Raw genomic sequence first — 23,533 nt, 5'->3', positions numbered from 1 at the left:
TTTTTTACAGAACTCGGTATCGGGTGTGTTATTTCGGTTGCGACAGTTTGCTGATTGTTGTGTTGTAGGATTCTTAGGGACCTGGTGGAATGATAGGGGAAGAGTTGATGGAGGAATTGTCGGATATTTGGTGATGATGATCCATTGATTGTGTTTAGGAACGAGGAGGTTTTGCTGGAGGCTCGCTGAAGTTTTGTTTACTGCGTATTGATCATGGATATACTTGTAAGGATGAAAAAGGAAATCGTTGAGGCTGAAGTTAGAGCTGAGAATGATTGCTTCTGGGGTATCAAATACAACCCACGCGGTTTGTAAAATGCTGTGGGCACTTCGAGAGTAGCTTCTCTGCTGCTTGCGTCATGCAGTGACGATTTTTGGCCGCCTACGATTTCACTGATAGGTCAGAGGTTAGATAGAGGATCCGTTCAAAGAGCTGCATGTCAGATTGGGAAAAGCTTGTGGATTCGAAAGGGACTCTTCGAGAAATTATAGTCTCTAGAGTTTAATCTTTGCTCAATAAAGATCTTTAGAGAATAATTGCCAAGTAGACGCAATCAAAATTTAACCTGACGTGACCATAACAGTATTTTTAAAGGTTTACTAGTACTATACGTTTCAGAAATTAAAAACTCAATCCTGTTCCTTAAATCAAGCTTTCAGCTGAATCCGAAGATGAATGATATCTCCCGGTCGCATTTATTCAATCTTAAGCATCAGAAATGAGAAAGGATTAAATAATTTTCGACATAGTAAAAGGTAATTTCAGAAACAGACAATCCCACAAATTGGAAACCTTGAAATATAATGCACGCGATAACCAGGCAAAAGTAGACGAAAGTTCATTTAAATAAAGTTCCAAGCTGAATGGGGATCCTCGAGAGAAGATCGACGCTATCGCTGGCTAGACGTAGGCGAAATTTGGACTAGGAGGAACGGACCGCAGGCACGTCGAGGATTTTCGTCAGGGTGACCGGAAGTGAGGTCAGAAGTTGGAACCGCTAGCTAGTGTCTTCTTGCGACGAACCGGCGGGGTCGTTCCTCCTTCCGTTTTCAAACGATTCCCCCGTTTTCCCGCGATCCCTTTCGCTTCTCTTATGTGGGGGGTTGCGCGGCAGTGGTGGCGGCCGGTGTCCCGTGTTCTTTAGCCGGCTCGTAGCCTTTAATGAATGTAATACGATTTCGTTGTCCCAGCAAAGAATTCCAAATCAGCTCAACGGCTTTATCCGTTTCCACGGTCGCGTCGGTTTACGCGCGCGCGTGGACGAGGGCGCTGCAAGACGGCGCGAGGCAAATATACGGGAAAGATGGGGAAAGATATAAGAGAAAAAATCAAGAGAAAAACGTTGACACGACGATAGGAGAAGAAGGAAGAAAGAAAGTTCGAAGATCGAGTGCAAAATCGTAATAGCGATCGGCACGAAAGAATGTTTGTTTCGCAATAGTTTCGAAAATGGGGATGAAACAACCTTTACTGGATTATGGAGAATGAAAGAACGGTAGCATCTGAGAGAAGGATTACTGGAGGAAAGATGAAAAGGGGATTAAAATATGGAAACAATTCGGAAGGTGGGTCGGCTGACGTTGTAACGGAAACAGCGAGGGTGAAGAGGTTTTATAAGGTGGATGATAGTTCACGACGATGACGGAGAACAAAGAAAGCTCGTCGAAACGGGCGTGTTCGCTCGCGGCTTTGGGGAAACAGCGAGACAAATAAGCTACCTTGCTAAATGCTGGCGGGCGATAGCCCTTTCGATCGCTTAACCGCCCTTCAAACACACGCCCCTGAAGTTTTCATTTCCGATAGAAATCTTGTCCCTTGAACGATGGAAACGTGCGTTGATATCGCGATTTTCGATTCAGCGCGGAAAGAACGCTTTCATTCTTTGCAGAACGAAATTCCGGTTACGTGAACTGATATTCGTTCTTTTCTCTTCCATTAAAAATTGTCAATGAAGAATTAAAGATTATTACTCTACCGTCTTCTGTCCCTAGAAAATGTCTTCTCCTTTCTCGTTTGGTTAACAGATTTTAAATTGCAACTTTTCCAACGCAATAGGTCGATACGACTAGCAAATTAACGTAAAAATTAAGATAGGGGCGGATGAAAATTGATCAATTAGAAATTCGCATTCCTCAGTCTAGATATCAAGTGATCTCGCAACTTTACACGGCGAAGCGTGTGCACCGCGCGCGATATCAACGATCAATCAGCGTGGCCGCGGCCCGCTTCTCCCCGGGTCGTTTGCGCGCCCTTTAAACCGTGTTCTGGGACGGCGCGACGAGTTCCCGTGGTTGATGAAATTGTTGCTTTTACCGCGACCCGTCAACGTTCCGCGCCGACCATTTTTTTTCCTTCCTGCCTGCCTCTCGCTCCTCTCCGGAGGGAATACGATACCGAGCCACCGATTAATCGATGGTAATCTATGCGCGGCAAATAGAGCACGCCGCTATAAAACTAATTGATTTGGCGAATGATCGCCGGCATTAATTGCTCGCGATAGGCTCAACCGAGCGAGAGGATGTTGAGGGTGAGACGGTAATTCAGGTGAACTCAAGATGTATCGGGTTGGACGGAAAGTTTCGTTGGCAGATTTCTTATGAATTTTTATAAATTTTTCTTAAGGATTTCATTCTTTTCTAGGTGCCCCCTGTTTATAAGTTTAAGAGGTAACGAAATGAGGAAACATATTTTAGATTGAGAAATAGATTATTCTTTGTAATAAATAGGTTTCTCTAAAATTTCTTGATAAAACTTTTTGTTCAGTCGAACAATTATTTTATTTCAGACAAATTTATTTGACTGTAATGTCATCAGAGATCTAGAGTTTCATGATTTATAAACGAATTGCAGATTGTTTGCACTTGTAATATTTGAAACTGAAAAATTAAGTATATTATGCGATGCAATGTAATTGTATCGGATTTTTTAGGTTTTTCAGAGAAGTGCTCTAGCTGCTTTGTCATACGAATGACTTTCTAAGTACATTACACTTCAAAGTATTCAGCTGTAGTTATATTTCCGCTCGGAATGTGCAATGTGAAACAATAACGGTCGAACGGAAACAGATATCGAATGTTTGGCTCGCGAAACCGTTGACGTTGACAGGTTCATTAAAATCGAGCGCGTTTCCATCTGCTTTCGGTCACGCCGCGATTTAATTAAATAGATTCCGTTATTGAGCAACGACAGGTAATAAGCGGGTAACATAATTCCTGGAAGGATTCGACGATGCGCACTTTCGCGGTACGCGTCAAATATCTACGAGCGGATCAAGATTGATTGACGGCGGCCCCGTTTGATTTAATTCGATTCCTGGATACACGGCGGAACGTTCGTTCGCGTCTCGCGAAAAACCAATCGTCCGCATAATTCTCGTTTAATGTCGCCGATAGAAACATTAATTAACCGTGTGTAACTTCAATGATCATCAGAACAACTCCTAATACAATGATTCTTGTAAAATACTGTCGAAAAGTATTTTCAACAATCTAAAATCAATATATATCATCACAGAAAGTTTGAGAAAATTTCCTTAATCCGTTTCTTAAATATTCAATTTTGAAGCAGGTCTCATGAAATTAATGTATACGTAAAAGGCTGTTCATAATTAAAAGAAAACATTGAATAATGCAATTTTGAAGCATATAGGAATGAAAAGAGACAGGTATAAAAGAAAGAATAGAAGTAAAATGCAAATGAAAATGAGAATAACCTGTCGGAAGAAGACGAATGATTCGACTTTCACGAAAACCAACAACCATTATCAAACACCGGGTTACACGGCGAACATACAGAAGTAACGCAGGAACGGTAACGATCGCAAATCCATAAGGGAAATTTGTCATCGGCCCGGAATGCTGAAACCGACGATAAAACGGTCCCCCGTCGAAGCCGGTCTCATTTCTCGCATTATTTCCAATTCGGCTCACAGAAAGTTGCGCCGCGCGATTTGCTTCTTAGCGGGGCCGAGTTGAATTGTAGATCTTAGTCAGCTCTGTGCACGTAACGCACCGCGCGCCACGATGAAAATATGGCGGTATTTCAATGAGAAATGAAATTCTTGCCCCGGCTCGGCTCACCGGTATACACAGGGTGTCCCGTCGAACACGCGACCACCGTGTTATTCCTTCCGAAATACCCAACATAAATGTCCAATCCATTGTTTCAAACCTTAACTCCAAGAGCATCAACCAATTTCAAAAGTAACTCTTTAAAATCACTCCAAAGTGTGGCGACACCTAGTTTTACCTTGGCAGTAAAGAACTACTGACACCTAAGAGTCGTTCCCGCTCTTGTTCAGTCCTTTACCTATTTGTATATATACCATCCAACACTCATCGCAGCGTCTTTCCACGTAAGATGGTAGCTCCAAAACCACACATAAAGAAAATTCAAATTATACAAAACCAGGTTCTTAAAATCATATCAAATCTCCTAATGCATTAAAAATCTTCTGCAAAAATCCTACTTGTTACTACTTCCTTCGCAAACCTATTATAAAAATATAATGCAGCAACCCCTCCAAACTCTCTGATTGCAAACACCTGTCTCTATAAAAAAGACAATATCCCATATAAAATAAAAATTTGTATGCTCATTTTTTTCATGATCCTCCTCTTTGTTCCTGTACGCTTCACCCTCAGTATCTTCACCTATTTACTGATATACAGGTGTTTTGAAAGTTTCCCTGGTACTTCTTACTTCATGTATGGTGCGTCAATCTAATCTCTCCTTTCCAGTTATCTAATATCTGCTATATATTGTTTTAAAATTCTACGGGAACATACCCGAGGCAATTCTTTTCGTTTAGGTAACACCAAACAGGAACTCACTCTCCCTTTCTCCTAACCTTCCCAAATTCCTTCCTCCCTCCATAACACTACAGGCCGCTTCAAAAGTAATTTTCATCCTTGAAATTCTAAACAGTGCCGTTATTTCAAACTCTGACGCCGAGTCTCCGATGCATTTGGCAGTGGAACGTTAGCCCGTTATTCGATATTTCACGTCGCACCTTGTACATGAGCGTCCCGATGGCGGCCGCCGCGCCGATTCGGTCCTTGCGACAGCTTTCAAAGCTTTATGTCGTTCGCGGACCCGGTTGCGCCGGGATTCGTACTTTCAGAGAGACCTCGGAGACCGCGTTTCGCGGAGCTTCACGCTACGGAGCCGTCCGTTCTGAGCCTTTGCACTTTGACTACTTGAATTCAGGTAACGGCAAAGGGATCGTGGTGGTCCCGCATTCGGTGGCCACCGGCGCGCCGCGATATCGAGTATCTGAGATTCGGGGAAGGCAAGTTGCGATACTGCTGCCGGTTTTTGCTAGACGGGATTTAATGGATCCGGCCGTGCTAATGAAGCCTCGAAGAAAGACGCGCCGCGAGTACCTGCGTTTGTCGAAGGAGTCTCATTTAAGGACACTAAACTGGTGAATTCATTTCTGAACACAAAGGGGGATCGTACACGTCCGAAGTTGCTTGGCCTCCACCCCGCAAATCGGATTACAGCTATGAATTCACGGTTACGTACAATTATATTATATACAATTACGGACAGCTCATTATAACGTAAACATTTAACTGTGGAATTTAGTAAAACGAGTTTCGAATTTATAGGTATGGTGAGTAATAGTAGTTTTATGTATGATATTGGATTCCAGGATCTAATACTCTATTGTTATTGATTATTTGTGGCCAGAGTTTATATTCAACTCGATACAATGAAAGTAAATCAATTGTCATTCCGTGTTTATTCGACGTGAAGGATATCATTCGTAAATATCAAAATATATAAAGCAGCTTCCGTGTCCGCGGAATTCAAAAATTTACCATTAATATGTTTGTCGTGACACTCCTTATATAAAGGATGTCTCGTTCAATGCCGACTAAATTAATTTCAATCGAATCAGGCCACTTTCCCCGGTGTGTATTGAGCATCAAACGATGTATAAAGGAGGGTCATCGAATTTGGACGAAATAAAATTTCTTTCTTCAAAGCCCTTGTCAAGTTCTTTTACATAATTTCATTACCAGGAGAAACTGTGGCCGCGATCGTAGCAACTTTCCCAGCCAGACCGATCGACCGACCACCTTTTTTCCCCGCCGTCGCAACCGCCAACACTACCACTGCCGCCGACACCATCGGAACACAGGAAATTCTCGCACGACCGACTGTACATCGATAAAACCGGCGGCAGTTCCTCTATTCCCGCGAGCCGGTTATTCGGAGGTTTCGTAAATTCGTTTCCGCCAGGAGGAAATCGCATCATCATCTCCTCGCTGTCCGTATCGGCTTCGCGCGTGGCAAAAAGTAATAACATATCCAACCCTCCCTCGTTCGATCGTCTATCCCCTTCCGTCGTTCCACGCGCGATTGATGTCGGCTTCCCTTTCTCTTTCTCTTTCACTCTCTCTCCTTCTCTCTCTCTTTCTTACTGTCATTTCCTCGGCGGGAAGGGAATTCGTTCGTGCGACGTAAGAAAGGACAATCCTGAATTTTAAATTACCCGCAACCGGATTCCTCGCAATGAGTCTTGCCGAATCCAACAGTAGCTACGAGGTGCAAACACTATAATCGATTTTAAGTTTAACCTCTTCCGTTCTGTATCTCCTAAATTATTGTATTAAATATTTTGAAACCTTGTAATTCATAGTAGCGTATCAGCGAAACGATCGAACACAATAGTGCTTCTCGTTTTTACGACTTAAAGATTTTCATAAATACATAGAAATACATAGGTAAACCTCCATTTCCAGAAAACATCAAGAATCCAATCTACACCGTAAAACTCTAATCAATCAAACTAGACCTAACAAACAAATTCCACTCCTTTCATCGACAATTTCAACAGAATCTCAAAAATCCGAATGAAACAAACGGTACGCGGCCAGAAGGAGAATCTCCGCCCATCCTCTCAAACACCCCCGCCCACGGAATCGTTTCGGTATCGTTTCCCGGCCGGGTTCGAAACGCGCCGGCATAAATGGCACGTCTATGGAAAAATAAAATTCTATCTCGACGATTCATGCGTCCCCCCCTACCCTCCTCTCATCACACCGTCGCCGGAGCCCCTCCCCTGCTGAATCCGTAGAAACGTCCTGGTTTCACGGACGATACGGCCCCGTCCTTGGGGGGTAAGTCGAGCGATACTCCGATAAAACCGAGCCGATTCACGGAAGGACGGCGCGCAACGTGGCAAAAAGAAAGAAAGACAAAATGAAAGACAGAAAGAAAGAAAGAAAGAAAGAAGGGAAAAGAAAGAGAGGAAAAGTGAAAGAAAAAAAGAAAGAAAACGTAATGGGGCCACGTGGAAAGGTGTCGGGGGCGAGGGCGGAAAGGTGGGGTTTGAATGGGGTGTAGGCCGGGCACCGGGGGTAGCAGGTGTAGGAGGGACACAATTAAAAAAGCTCGAGCCACGCTTTTGTCCGCAGCCAGCCGGCGCGCACGGGCTCTCTCGCGTTTCCCGCGCGCACACGTCGTCGCTCCCTTGAAAAGCTCTCTCTGCCTCTCTCTTCTTCTCTCGTGCACCGCACACGTACTTACACGCGCGTCGATTCACCCCCTCCTCCGGCCAACCCCCTCCCTTTGTCTTATTTACTTCTGCCTAGTAGTCCGTCCACCCTTTTTTTGCTCCCGTCCTACCCCGAGCGACGCGCGAGCGGCAACGTCGACAACCGAGCCGGGTATCTCGCGCTTTGCCGCGCGATTTCCGAACCGCTCGCGCGAGAGCGCGACCCGAAAATGATATCTCTACGCGCGGCGCGGGAGGAAATGAGGCGCGACCTTTAACCCCTTGTCCCGTGATTTCTTCTGCAATTGTGCTTGATGTAACTACTTTATCCTTGATAATTTAGGGAGAGAAGAATTTGATCCTCTCTCGACGGTTGGAATAGAGGTTAGAGGTTGATAATGGACAAGTAATAGTTTATTCATATGGAACGTAAATAAGTTATTTAGAGCAACTAAATAGGATAGGGAATGCGCGGAGTTTCGTCCGGCATTTGCTGAGAATCTCGGCTTGCAACGGAGAAGGAATTCTAAAGGAGAATAAGGTCGTCGCCTATTTAACAGTCCAGTGGCAGATCATCATCGACATATTCGGAACTGTTGCCTATTTAGCAGCACATTTAGAAGTGCAGTAGTACAACGTTTATCTACCCACGCGTCAAAGGTATCAGATATCTCGTAAAAATATGAAAATTTATTATTAACCCCTACTTTGACGACTGTCACTTGCGATCAAAATTTTGGATGGAACATGACTCGAAGTCGCAACACGAGTGAGATACCGGTTGCTGTAATTATGACCTGGTTTTTTCCTTATTAAATCGTACCCCAGAGGATTGTAAAAAAATGGCTACAATAATATCGAGGAAGATGGCTACTTAATCAGGAAGAAGATTCCGCGAACGCTGCCGTCCTGTTGAATGGGCGACGACCTTTATCCCGCCTAAAACGGGAGCGACCTCGCGCGACAAGACCGACTGTGCTCAAAGGGTAGAAGGAAAAGGGAATGGTGTGTAAGTTTGATCCTCGAGGGCCCACTCGATCGAGACTCGATAGTTTGGAATGCGCGAGGAGCTACCACGAAGGGGATTCTCGCTCTTTTGCGGTAGAATTCGTTCGAGCAGTGCGAACTTTGCTTTAGGAGTGAAAGTTTGCGAGATTTTGCGGCAGATCGGTTTTGGGAACGTTTTCGGATGCTTTTGGATCAATTTGGAAAGTGTTCAATGATGAAAATGAGCAGAAGAATCTATGGAGAACTATAGTCTCGCGGAGTTTACGAAAAATTGCATCCCTGGGACGTTAAGGTAGACAGGACAACCATTTTTGCATTCTTCTTGAAATTGCAGTTGGTTATACGCTCCCACCGGTCGCGGCGTTATGTCAGAAGTTTAATATCTTCCCCTCGCCGGCAGTCTTTTGAAGCTGCACTCGCGCGGCACGTGGCCACTGTATTTGTGTAACAGACTGTAGACAATATAGCTAACCAAATATTTCATTCGATCACGCGAGGGAGTCTCTTCTACAAGCTGTATTACAGTAAACGAATGATTCTCGTTCTTTCGAATCGAAATAAATGAAGTTGAAATGCTTAACACGTTGACTACCCTCTTCCGAGTTCTTCCTGTAGATACCATCTACGTTTGTTTCAAATAGTCAACGTTTTTCTATTAAAATTTACGACTATAAAACATATATCATCAAACTAGATAATTTTTGCTAAGAACACCACCGGTGAAGAAAGGAAGAAAGAAATACACGAAATACACGTTATTACTTAAAAGATATCCCCCTCCAATGCAAAAAAGTATGTTTGTTAGATACGTATTAAAGTGTCCAAGCAATTTTTGTCTCCAATTCCTCGGATGACATTGTTGCCAATCGCCGAAGCACCGATCGACGACAAAGTCTCGATACCCCATCCCACGGACAACGGGGAATCGATTCGATCCCTGAAATCGGATTCGGAGAATCGTCGAATTAATGGATCCTTCGGTTCTTTCAGAACGAGAGGATAGGGCCATTAATCCGGCCGCAAATATTGTTCCAAGGAACGGCGCGTAGTCGCGCGACGGAATAATTCGCGGTGGGATTTATCTTCGAAAATAACTCGAGGATAGATACGCCGGCCCGGCCGGTAATTACTCAGGCCGCGGGCAAGAGAGGACGTGAGAAACAGAGATAGAGAGAGAGAGAGAGAGAGAGAGAGAGAGAGAGAGAAAGGGAGAGGGAGATTCTAAAGCTAACAAGCTGTCGAACGAGAGAAGTAGAAGGATTTAAATTTACCGCGGAAATCGAAACCCCCGTGACATCCTGCAGTAATGAGAGAACAATGTCTCCGGGCGAACAAAGAGGAGTAACAATTGCCACGGTGTCTGGCTGCCGTGAGCGTGAATTACAGTAATTGTCCGGGCAGAAAATGAAGTAACGCCCGGCCGATCGAATTTTAGTTTCAATCCCCTGGTTGGAAATTTTCGCATACTTTGTCAACCCCTCCTTCGACTGCCTTTGACTTTGAAAAACCCCGTCCGCGGTGAAGTTCGCTCCGCCGGCCGAGTGAGTTAGGTTGCCGACCGGTTAACTGTGGAATTGAGTTTTAGAAATTTTTCATGTGTAATAACATTAACTCCTTACCGTATAACGATGTGTCAGACTCGTGGTGCAGGTTTTAAATGAAATTTAACAAGCATAAACTTTGTGTTGCTTGAATTTGTAATTAAAGTAGTTTTATCGGTCACAGTTGAGAAAGTAAAAAATTAGGGAAAAATGAAAAGAGGTTTATTTGAAAAAATGAATAATTGATTGTTGGAAAAGATAATATTATTTTGGGGTTTGAGAAGACGGTTATAGTTATTGCGAGAACACGCTAATAAAGGATTATTTGTACAATTTTTTAAATACGTTAGCAAATAAGAAGATAAATTCTGATTGCAATAGAACAATTTTTTTTGGACAAACATTTGTTTAATGCGGGCAGCAATAAAAAGTATCCGATTCCAGATTGTTCGTCGTCAAACACGCAAGATCATAAATGCTACATAATCAGATTCCCGCCGCGGGCTACGCGCGCCCCTCGTCCAACGTCCGCGGGAGGGCGATATGAAATTGGTCATTGCCGGAACACCTTCGGGGTGTTATCCCGCCCCCTCTTTGAATCCGAGAAAGAACGCGGGACGCCGTTTGCGCCCTAACACGATCATTAAATTCATTGGAAATGTTCAACCCCTAATAACCAGCCCGCCCCTCGTTAAAATGCTACGATGTTGCATAAGGAATTATTATGCGATACATTGAATCAAATGGTTCAGTATTTACCCCAATGTGTTTTGAATATTCTGTTAATTTGGGACTCTGAAAGGAGGATATTAACATTCGAAGTTAGACGATGTTGTGTGTAAATCACGGGAAAATAATACCAATCTCGATAATTTGGAACAAGTTTGTAAAGGATAATAAATCATAGATAAATCAATTTATTCAACCCCCCTCCGTACAGCTTTCTTTCTATAATTAAACTCACACGAGTCATCTTACAGTAAAGAGTTTCTCAACAAAAAGAAAAGTAACATACGTATTCCGAAATTGAAAGTTATTTATATTTACTACAAAACATATTCATTAAGTTCAATATAAGCTCTTTACCACAAAACTAACTCGATATTCCAAAGCGAAGGGCTAATAACTTCCGGCAGAAGCACGCTCACAGTTGCAGCACCGGTAAAACAAGAAACGGGAAATTCATTCTACAGAGATATCGAGAATTCCAATGGTACACGAAGACAGTCACGGAAATTACCCTCAGCGACCAATAAACGATTAATAGTCACAAAGGGAGGATGCACCTAACAAATTCGCAATAATCATATACTCCAAGAGAAACGAAGAACGACGCCAAAAAGAAAAAAAAGAAAGACAAATATAATAGCGTAAATAAATAGATACTAATACAACCTAATGGAATTAAATAAACCACGTCATAAGTTTCAGTTTCTTCAATACATTCACATATTCCAGTTACTACTTACATACCTCTCGAAAACGAGATTCTAAAAGAACATTCACAGACACGTGACAATTAGTTAAAAACGATTGACTAAAAAATGTCCGCAAGTCTATAGATCCATTTCCTTGAATCGCTCGATTGCTACTATCCATCATCGCCACGAAGGAATAAATGATATACCTAATTATAAAATTCTAAAGAATCTCGTAGCAGTGGACGCGTTAATTATCCGAACGGGTCACGGGTAATTCGCGGCGGGCCGGCCGGGCGGTTGATGCGAGCGTGCGGCTCGAAGGGGTTCGTAACTGCTCGCCTAGTTACATAAGTAGGTGCAAGGCAGGAGAAGGCAGGAGGCCGGAGGCGAGATCGTAGGTTTATTGATTCGGTTTTCTCTCGCGGGTAGAGTTTTTTTCTCCCTCTCCTGCCCGGTAGATCCACCCAGTCCTTATCCTGGCCGACGCTTTTCTGTTGCGCTCCCACCCGGGGCATCGCGACGTTCGAAGTAGGACGCAACCTTCGGCGAACGGGGGCTCCTTTCCTTTCCCGTACGGCCCTGGATGACCCAAAACGCTATCGAGTTAGGCCGCTCTCATACGGCGATACACTTGTGCGAATCTATCACGAGCTAGCATCTCTTGCGCGAACAACACAATTTCTTTCAGCGTTTTGTTACCTGGACGCTAAATGCATCCCACTTGTCCGAGCTTTCATCGGGATGTAAGAAGTAAATATCGCGAAGTGAACCTTTCCATTGGATTACATTAACATTGGGTTTACGGATATTTATTGTTCGGTTCAGTTTATTGCTCTTAGAAGAATTCATGTTCGTCCATTCGGGTTTTGGAAGTTAGAGGTTTGAACATAGATAATTGAAGTGTCTATTGGTATATTGCGTCAATCAAGGTTAATGTGATCATATACACTGTAAAATTCAATACGCGTCAAATTGACTCTGCGAACATAGTGTTAAGGCCTCTACACGTTATGGTACATGCTGCTGGTATATATAGAGAAAACTGCAGTTGGTTGCAGATAAGACGAGGACGACCATAGGGTTAAGAAGAGTGTCTCACGTGTTTTGTGTATAGTTTTACGTTTATAGTTACGTGTGACCGTATTGACGACTAGCAAATTAGTATCGATAATGAGAGGAGTATTGTGGTGGTTAATGAGAATTTGCGGTGATAGGGGTGCAGCGATAAGATTAATCTTTTCCGGACCTTTCGGTGAAATGAAATGTTCGTATTTGGAAGACTAAGTCGCGGACGAATGATTTGATTACTCGAACAGCAAGAGACCAATACGTAATTTTTTTCTATGATTTAAGCAATTGGTATATAATGTAACATTATCTGCTAAAGGTTTCGTATATTTTATAGAATCTCCGTCTACAAAGAGTTAAAGTGTACAGATTAAATATAGAGTATACAAGTATCTGAACATGTATAAAAAGTAGAAAAGACTCGAACCCATCACTTGTAGCGATGCATGCATCATAACATGTTTCAACTTGTATAGGTGGCTTTACTTCCGCTGCATCCGTCAGCGATGGGATCAAACGCGTCGCGAGAAACGTCGATTACATCCCCCGGACGAGTCGAGTTTCAGACTTGCAACGTCCTCGAGTCCTGCTGGGAACATCTTATCGGCATCGCCGTGCCCTGATTCCCGTGGCGGACCAATGCTGCGTGTATATCGATTCGCGACGGAAAAGTAGGATGGAGTTTATTGTGTAATCCCATAGTCATAAGAGCATCGCTCTTCTTTCAATTATTTTCCTAAATTCAATGCAAACATTAATTCCATAGCGACTGCTTCGAACAGCACTGACGAAATAGAATTTTGCCCTTAATTTACCCTACTGCCCTTGAAACAGAATTTTATCTCCTGAATGAACCGTTTCAATTGTTCATGAACAATATAAGAAAATATACTTAAAATGTGCGTGTAAACGAATTTAACCTTAAATTTACACTACTGATCTGAGCCTCCTCATTTTTACTACCGAATCAAAAATAAAAATGTTCATAGACAAAATCGGAACACTTCTATTAGACAACATAAAAATACCTAGATTCCTCGGTCAATGAAAAGAAGTGAATCAAACATTTCTTGTAGTTATAATTACAACCGAGTGGCAAACGAATGTAACCCTAAATGTACCCTACTGAACACAGCTTCCCGATCTTTACCATCGAATCAAAAATAAAAATCTTCACAGACAAAAAAAGTGAATCCAACATTCCAACCCCCGAAACCCCGCGCGAAACATTCGCCCAAACGCGCTCCGTCATTAGTCAACGGGTAGCCGGGCAAAGTTTATCGGACCACCGCGAAAAGATAAAGCTGTCTCTGGGTGGTATTGAACCTAATTCCGCTATCGGCGCCTCTCGCGCCGTTTGGTTCGGCTCGCGAGGTAACTGTCTGCCTCCATCTTTCCCGTGGCCTGGCTGGATAGGCGGCCAAGGCTGTATCGAAATCCCGAACGAGTGTATCGTTTTCCCTCGCGGGAAGGATTTTCGATCCCGCGGAGCAGCCTCGGTAGCCCAGCAACTTTAATAAACGGTCCCGCGGATATTTTTATCGTTCCGCGGGATATCCGCGAGTGAGTCGCGCGGAATTTAATATCCCTATTATCCGGACGATACAATGGCGTTATACACGAGCCCTCCGTTCACGTAACAGTCCGACATTATAACGAAGACTTTCTCGTTTCGGGACATCATTGGAGGGTTGGATAGCGAGGAGGGTTGGAGGGGGCCAGGGGGTGGGTACGGTAATACGACGCCTTGACTTCTTCCATTGAGCGGGCGGCGAAGCCTATTCTGTCTAGCTCCGAGAGAAGAAGAGACCGAGTTATTAGACCCACGGCGTCGTTCCATTTCAAGCGCAGTTTGATTAACGATTTTCGCCGCCGCCGGCTCAATAACGACCGAGAAATGATCCTGTTCCACTCGTCGTAATTTTCCTCGTAAATATCCGTCCGCGCCCGTCCGCCCTCTCGCGCCGCGTTTCAACCCCCGGCCGACTCTAACCGGAACAACGGTGTTTACGCTTCTTACTTGCACTCGCGGCGACGTCGAGCGAATAATAATGCGCTGCGCTATCGACGGAACACGCCGGTGGAAGACCGGAGGAACGGCTCGCCGGGACGGGAAACGACGTTTGCCCTTGCCTCGAACGGGAAAAACGGCCCGGAAAGGATGAAGATAAAGATCCTGCGACGTCACGGCGCGACGCGACGCCGAACGGTAACGTAATATTCCCAATCCACCCGCGGAAGCTTTAGAAACGAGATAAAGGAGGGCTCGCGGATACGATTAATCCTGGACGGTGTAACGGGTGGCGGGAGAGTTGAGAAGTCTCGGGAATTTCGGTGTTTGTTGCGGGTGTTCGAATTGTTGTGAATTGTTTAGATCGATGGTTCTTTTTTTGGGTTATTTTGGGTTATTTGGGTTTGTATTTCGTGACAGGCCGAGGGGAAATAGTATATTGGAGTTAATAGAAGTTTCGTGAGCTGTCTATGTACTTCTTTGAGCAGTGTTCTATATCTGTACGCAAAGTGTTTCTGTGTCAGTTAAGTTCAAAGTTCTGACTGACAATTTATAAACGTATTAGTTTTGTATATTAAAATCTTAAAACAGAAATATTACAATTAAATCTTAAGATCTTAAAACAAGAATATTATAACTAAATCTCAAGATTTTCAAAATCTTTGGAACATTGAGATCTATAAAAACGGTGCATTTCACTGGAAAAATTAAGATGAACGAAACGACACACTGCCAACAGTGTTATCAAAAAGTTTATTGCCAAATTTCAGCGTATTCGTTCGTTTCTTTACGGTGTCTATTTATGTACGAACTCCGTATCGGAACAAAACGAGAAGACATTTCGGCCAACCTATTTTCCCGGCGAGGGGGGTTGAAGAAAGGCGGAGGGTGGCGGGTTAAAAAATGACGCGTTCACTGATTCCGATCGAAATGAATTTACCGTTTATCCGGGGGCCGAGGGGGGAGGTTAGTTCGCGACAACGCCTCCGGCTATACATCTCTTTATACGCGACAGAGAATTCACCGGCGATAGCTCGCGCCGTACTTTAAGGGCTGCTGCCATTAAACCGTGGGCCGGCGCGCGCTGAAATGATTTGTGGCGCGGGAAATGGGCGAAGTTTCCACGCCGATACAAACGACGAATAATATCGCGCCCCGGCTAAGTAAGAGTTGGCAAAAGTGAAATCTAGTGAAAAGTTGCATTATACCTGGTGACCTGGCCACGGTGCCCGCACCACTACGAGTTCTTATTCAATGTTAACCGTGCGCCTCGTCTCACGCGAGCAGTCCGCGAGAATCTTCCGCGTAATGTTAACACTTTGAGCGTCGCGTCTTGTGGAAATGGGTCCCATTTACTTAAATAAGTGCCATTTTTGTGTTTTTTCTTGTATAGAATAGAATAATGAAACGCTTTTTAAACATGATGAACGTACACTGTTCCATAAAGTTAAGGGATAATCAGACTGTAATCGAAAAATTGACGATCTTTGAACTATTAGAACTCTGTAATAGGAAATCGTATAACATTTTGACTGATCCTTATAAACTTTGAAGCTTCTACTTCCATTTTCCATAAACCACTTCTTCCTGCTATCCTTTCACTTTATCTAGTGGATGAGAAAGCAAATATACTTTTTCATTTTAATATTATACTCGACGCTTTAAGTGTTAAGCAGGATTTTATCCGTGATCATGGAGATCAGATTTATTTTATCAATCAGTTCATTTCTCTATTACTTCGCTATTAACAATTTACGAGAAGTGAAGTTTAAAACGTGTATAATAGTAAAATGTTCCTTTCCTTCGACCTGTGTTCAACGAATGAGTAACACCAATTTTCGTAGAATCATCGTTACACGTCGAGAACTTAATAAAAAAACCTCGTTAATATTTCATCTTGCAAACGGTGTGAAATAGAGTATCGAGGAATCTATCGGCGGCGATCGAAAGAATTAAATCGAAAGAAAGTTTCCGATTCCCTGCAATCAATGAATTTCCCGGACTCCCTCGGTAACGGTCGATCGCTGAATTATTTTCCTCCGATCCACCCCTATTTTCCGACTTCCGCGAACAATTTAGGACCACCGAGGTCCAAGGAAAGTGGACTCCTCGCGAAAGAGAAAGTACGAACTCACTGTACGATATTATAACCGAGGGACGATCGCAGTTTAAATAAATCGTGGATAAAGTCCGGCCCTCCGGAGGATATCGGAAAGGGCGGCGAGTCAAAGGGAAGAAGAAGACCTAGCGATTCCGATCGTGGGGAGACGCGGTGACTAGTGATTCGCTAAAGTGTTTCCTAACGTTCGGAATTACGAGGGTAAATCTCTGGCTTCGAGTCCTGAATAAGCACGGTTAACCCTTGACAACCCGGTATACTTTTCTGTCGTGACTGACCAGTAGAGTTCTCTTACTATGTTAACAGGTTGAATGCGAGATTGATTTTGTACAGCAAAGTACAGAAAATGAAAAAAATAGAGTATTAAATCATTCGATTGAATTGCGTTATTATTATTGCACGTTCCTCTAGCTGAATGTCATCGAATTAGGCAGCATTGTTTGTAATATAGAAATGTTTTCAAATAATTATCGTTTAATTGAACTATAGTAATACGATTTGGTTGGGGTCACCGGCGACCGCCATGGTATTCAGCGTGTTAACACTAAAAGTACCCTATCAGTCAAAATCACTGGTTTTGATTCCTTAGTTTTTTAAGCATTGATATCCTCAAAGCAATGAATACTCGAAATGATCTTGAAAGTAAATAGGTTCACTTGGATGCTACAATGAATGTCTGGAGAAACTGAAAATAATTTATCGTGACAATTTTTATAAGGATTACATGCCAATCGTATTAAACGCTCGGTAGTTCTAGCGTTAAAATAAAAGTCAGAAATAATGTGTATACATTTACGATACATAGTATATGTTTATATACTACTACTGACTTATTAGTCGCCACACACTGACTTAAAAAGTACCTTTAAAGTTTTGGAAGAAGTCACAAGTCAAGGGATTAATTATATACAACAAAATTCAACGTAGAATATCTGTTTAAAACCTACATAAAAGAAGAACTCTGCTATAGTACAAACTAAGACAAATCTTTAATTTTCCACTTTGAAACTTGCGACAACGTTATTCACTTCGATTAGTGTTCAACGTGGAACTTTGATAACACATTTTAGAACGTTTGACGAGCATCGAAATTGTAGATATTTATGCACAATGTAATTATAGTATCATACATAATTACAGACGGAATTGATAAAATTCTATCGAATAAAATTGAATGTCAAGTCTACATCCGCACAGAACAGCAAAGGGCTAACGCGTCCGTCGTCGGCGGTCGGTATCAGCTGAGCGGTCACCGCCGCCCACGTGCAGCTGTTCGACGTGAAAAGTTATTAAAAAGCCTGCGCAAATGTCAGTTGAAGTTCGTTCGCCCCCACGTAGCTGGTTTTCACTTTGTTTCCAGCGCGTGGAAAAATTCCGCGGTTCGACGGAAATTTAGCTCCACCCACGCGCGCCACGCTCGTGACGTTCAGTGACGTATTGCGACGTAATCAGCACGGAGCATTCCTCCCAGAAGGAAGAGCATCGACACACCGTGACGATAATGTATAGGGTGGGGATAATTCTAACGTCCACCTACGAGTCCCGAAAGGTCAACACCAAGAGGACGTGAAAGGGTTTGACGCAATGTCGTCGACGGAAGTCGATTAAATCTGGCTCGATTCCCTCGAAATTCGTTACGTAAAGCAACTGTGCCACCTGTTTCATCGACATTTTAAGATTGGATTAGAACGTAGACGTTTCCTTAGCTGACTACACGAATCTGGAATGATTCCAGATTAGCAATTCTTAATACTAAACGTACCGCAACCGGTTGATTTTAAAATTTCATTTAAAATGTTCCTTTTTCTGTCGCCCATTGAACTTTCTATGAATTCTTATATTGTCAGATTAATCGGTTCGTCAGTCTTTGTCTTTCATTTCATTTAAGGTTTTACTAGAAACATTGCTCGTTTAATTTGTTTGCCCTTATTTTATAAATTACTTAGCTAACTAGAAGGGAGTTATATATAAAGTGCTGGTACGTTTAGCGTTGAATCTCTAAATCTCAATGTTCGAGATGTTCTTCAGTTTTACAGGGTTTAGAACTTGTTGATATAATTTTCGATAAAACTGTCACATATTTCATGTAAAGTTAGCTAACCCTTCTTCGTGATTGTAGAATGATAAATGAATGAATAAAGTGGTTTATCGAACTGTGATTTGAAAGGAATCAAGGACACTTCTGGAAGAGTTAATATTAGTAGAAAGTAACGGTGAATGAAGAGATATTTCAATAAATTTCAGTTAATACCGGAACATTTATGTTTAAAATCGTAACGAGGGTGCATAATGGAAAACCGATTGATGCTTCTCGAAGTCACCGCTATCGAAAAGGGTTAACGGTCCTCGAAGTTTCGCTACTTCTTTCGAATTGACAGTCAACACTGTTCAGAGAGGGTAAAGGAAATCGATAAAGATCGGAGCGTGTGTACGTGGGAAACGGCGTCTAACACAATGGCCTCTTTAAACTCTCCTTTACAGTCTGCGAAAGACGCGCGACCCCTAAATTGCATTTGAATAAAGCAATTTGTGCACACAGCGTAATCCAATTCGGCCTTCTTGCTAGTTTTCGCTACGCGAAAGCACCGATAAATCAACCAGTTGCGCCGCGCCGCGTATCGGGCCGAGCACACCCCAGCGATATAACCATATGGCTTAATTTCATTCGTTTCGCCCAGTAATTCCCACCCCCTTCCGAGAAAAAAGACCGCCCCGCGCGTGACCGTCGCTGCCCCTTCCATTGGGAACCGCGGATACACGATTCTTATTCGCTTTTTCCGTCGCTTCATTACCGGTTCCCGGTGTATCATAATTCCAACCCTTCGAATTAACATAAAACGAGCACCCCAATAATTATAAACGTGATTTCAAATGATAGAAGAATAAACACTATCGCAAGTATTATAGACGCGACTTTAAACGATAGAAGAATAAACATTATCGAAACATATTAATCGTGATATTGATAACCCTTGAATTATTATTAAACAACCCTGAGAATCCTCTAACGTCCGAGACACATTATAAATATATAAAATGAAATGCTATAAAAATATTATTATAATAAACAATTATTGCACACAAGTATATGTAATAATGAGCACGAGCATGTCACAACCGCAAACGCAAATAATACAAATCTAAACACTAGAAAAACATGTTAATGAAACAGCACTGTATCGATGAGATAATGTGTGTAATCATACCGGCTGGTCTGTACATTGTGTCGTGTGAAATGTTCCATAGAGTTTCCAAGTGCCGTTCATAATTACTCGAACAACACTAGACTCCTATTCTGTTCGATGGACACGTAGCATACAGTTTCCGAAACCAGTGTGCATGGAAGAAAGAAGGGTTAAACTCGTCAACATGCCTCGGCTGATCGGCGGTCGGACTAATTACGAACGGCACTGTACATAAACATCTACCCGCTACGATTCCTTGCATCATAATGTATACGCACACCAAAATGGCCAGAGGAGCACGGTCGCTGCGCGCAGATCCGCGCGGAACACGGGCCGAATGGAATAGTGCATCGGATATAGAACGGGATAGGGCAGCACATTCGAAATCGCGCGGAATCAATAAACGATTAACTCTTACGGCCCGGCCGACGGTGTTCACGCGAATTTTCCCCGTGAAATATCCGACGTTCAGGACTCATCCTCTTTATTCTCCTTTCCTCTCTCATTCCCTCTTCTCCTTTATCTCTCTCTCTCTGTCTCTCTCTGTTTCTCTCTATCTAGCTATCTATCTATCTTTCTCTTCGTCCGTCGCAGGACAGACTCGATCTTGGCCTAATTTCGAGCGGAGCGTGACACAGGAGCATCTAAGAAAACACAGCGAGGAGAAATCAATAAACCAAACCCCCCCTGAGGGCTGACGATCCGAGACCGCGACATCATGCCCGACGGCGGAGCAAAAACATGGTTGAATTGTCCTCTTCCTATCGAAACGCGATCTCATGGCTCGCGTGTGGTCAATGCCGAGTTGGTGAAGTCAGCCGACTCGCAGGACAACAACGCAATTAACACTGAAACTACCAAGCACTTCAGACTTTTCGAAATTTCTTTATAAAACTTCTGTGTATTTATTAAGGTTCCAGCTGGCTTATATTTCAGTATAAGTAGTACTAAATCAACTTCTTTAACGATTTCTCACAGAAGCATCTGTGCCTTTTCAGTAATTGTAACAAAAAAAATCAGGAATGATAGTTCTAATGTTAACTACTTGCTTGAGAACATTGAGCCGAATACTGGTCGGGTAGAGAAAATTTCAAATTGACTCGATTAAAAGGATGATTCGTGAGTTAAACGGGACAACTTGATTTTTTGATCGTTTTGAAACGTTGGTGTGGATTCGTTCTTCGTGTGCATTCGTTTCGTCGGGTCGTATTCGTTTTCAGTTTAATAAGCAACTTAAGTGTGTATAGGTACCAGTATTTTTAAGAGGATATTGAAGAGTACTCTCCGATGGTCAGCGAACGTGGACTGTGAATGTAGACGTTGCGACGATCACGGAATTCCTTTGTCCAAAGGAATAAATAAGAATAAAGAGGTTTTCTTTGATTCGTTACAACAATGTTATGGTACGGAGTTAACCGGCAATCGCGTTCGATCGGTCGGGTTCATTTTATGATCCGACGCGGTTCGTCGAGACGGAAATTTCTGGTTGACCGTAGCGTATTCTGAAACTACAATTATGGCGCATTCGCGGTGGAACGGGGATTGGCGGTCAATTCGCGAGAAATTCGGGAAGTCTTCCGACCAGGGTTGCAACGAGCAGGAAACGAAACGCAAAAGGAGAACAGTCCAAGGCGGGCGAGACAGCTATGCTATGGGACAGCGCTAAGTAACACCGAACAGCCAAAATGATAATCATTCCTGTTGTACGTATTCGTGTGTACGGGACGGAGAGGAGCAGCTCGAATTCCGATCGCGGGATAATTCGGTAAAGATGCAAATCAACACGGACATAAACAAATACAATACTAAATGAGGAGTACACGACATTTGAGATGCAACGATCAAACATTAGAACAGAGGAAAGGAAGAAGTACCGTTGTAAGATACGAAACTCCTTCAAAGATTAATTGATTATTTAATATAGAAAACAGGGTCCTTAAAAATCAAGGATATCTGTGTTCAGCAAGGCACATTTAGTCGAGATTTTCAAATTGATCGAGATAAATAGGAGAATATTGAAACAGTAAAGTTCTTCCGAGGATACATACGCGATTAATATCATAATACCATTTGTACCGAGGAAGATACGTTGCGATAGATTCGTTAACGGTTAACCAATTTCCTGACGGTCGATATCGTAACGGTTTAGCAAAAGGATTAAATATACAACGAGACCATGCTCCATCCGAATTATTTCCAATTCCGATCCAGACGGACGAGCTGATCCTGGATGCATCAACACATTGTGTGCATCGAGAGAGGCACCGTGTGTCGAGCGAGTGTCGCGAGGCAAGTTAATCGGTGTACAATTAATCGAGAACATCTAATCAGCGGAACATCTAGAGTAAAACACCAGGTAAAGAGGAAAGGAAACAAAGAGACAGAGTAAGAGAGAGAAAGAGAGATACAGTAATAAGTAGAGAGAAAGAAAGAGAGAAAGAGAGAGAGAGAGACAGCCATCTCACCGCCCGCCACAGCTCAAAGCACTCACGAAATTCTCACGGGGGTAGACACGACAAAGGGGGGCCACCGTTGCCTTTCTTTTTTCGTCTGACAAGAATCCTATCTCTACGCGGGGACAGAGTCTGGGCTTCCCGTGGTTTGTTCTTATAACCTAACAAAAACCGATCGCACTAGCTCCGTATGCGGACCGGTGAACGCCGTGGTGCCACCTGACAGACTCCGGGAAATTTGAGAAAACAGGATTTCCTTCGGCCCATGCGCGTGAACTTTAATCGAATTTTCGCGTCGCAGTGCCGACAACGAACGGCGAGCCCTAGGCCACCCGCTAGGCCGAGGCCACGCACGGCCCTGCCGTAGCCATGAAATTCGAATTCTCCGCGACTTAAAACTCTCTTGCGCAAATCATTATCGGTATTAATTATCAGATCTGTTACCTTACTTTATTATTAGCGGTATCGTAATGCTCTTTTCGTACCGATGGTCTCGATTCAAATGGATTTGCGATTGGATTGATACGTTGACGCGGGAACAATCAAAGCGCATGACAAATGGCGGGTGATTTCGACACCGCTGGACAAGTGACTGATGATTGTTAGCACATTTTATGAAAAGAGATTTTTAATGGTACGTTAATCGAATTCGAATGGCGAGGAGAGAAAGTTAGTCAGTTGACATGTGTTTTTGCAGTTTTGGACTCACCTTTTCCGCGTTGGCAGGTCGCATAGATTAGCAGGACAATAAGCGCTAAACGGTTGGGCGGGTAATGAGCCTTAACTTACTCTTTGGAACGAGGTATCAACGAGTAGTGTATAGAGCGGCATCTGTACTCATTTGTGTGAACAAGTTTTTCAATGTACCTGGTGATATCAATATGAGATCTCGCCGGTAGTAGTATTCTGTTAAAATTCTGGTATCCGACGAAGTATAAGATAGATTATCACACTAACCGACTTTAGGTTAACGAATAAGTAATTTACCAGCAACGACTTTTTTTGATACGCGTCGGAGGTTCCGTTACCGACGAGAAGCAAGGTAAATTGGACGTCTTAGCTTCGTGTCCGATGGTTTGAAAAATGTCATATTAATATAAATAATATAATAATACAATATTAATATTATATTAATATAATATTATTATAATATTAATATTAATAATATTGTTTATTATTTATACATATTAATATAATATTAACCCCTGGGTCTACTATT

At 42.9% G+C, this 23,533-nt stretch overlaps 1 protein-coding gene across 4 annotated transcripts in view; it reads right to left on the bottom strand.

Moving 5' to 3' along the window:
* LOC116424729 (protein Skeletor, isoforms B/C) overlaps positions 1–23,078 on the bottom strand; it is a 91,808-nt gene extending 68,730 nt beyond the window's left edge. The window contains exon 1 of one of the 4 annotated variants that reach the window (XM_076364961.1): positions 23,024–23,078. The gene's annotated coding sequence lies outside the window, so the exon portion shown is untranslated. Of the gene's footprint in view, positions 1–22,475; positions 22,537–23,023 lie in introns of those variants that run through there. The other 3 variants (XM_076364959.1, XM_076364960.1, XM_076364963.1) reach the window with 3 other exon arrangements.
* Between the last annotated feature and the right edge of the window lie 455 nt (positions 23,079–23,533).

The sequence above is a fragment of the Nomia melanderi genome, chromosome 2 (genome assembly GCF_051020985.1).
Source record: "Nomia melanderi isolate GNS246 chromosome 2, iyNomMela1, whole genome shotgun sequence".
Lineage (NCBI taxonomy): Eukaryota > Metazoa > Arthropoda > Insecta > Hymenoptera > Halictidae > Nomia > Nomia melanderi.
This window is presented reverse-complemented; position numbering and strand designations above follow the sequence as displayed.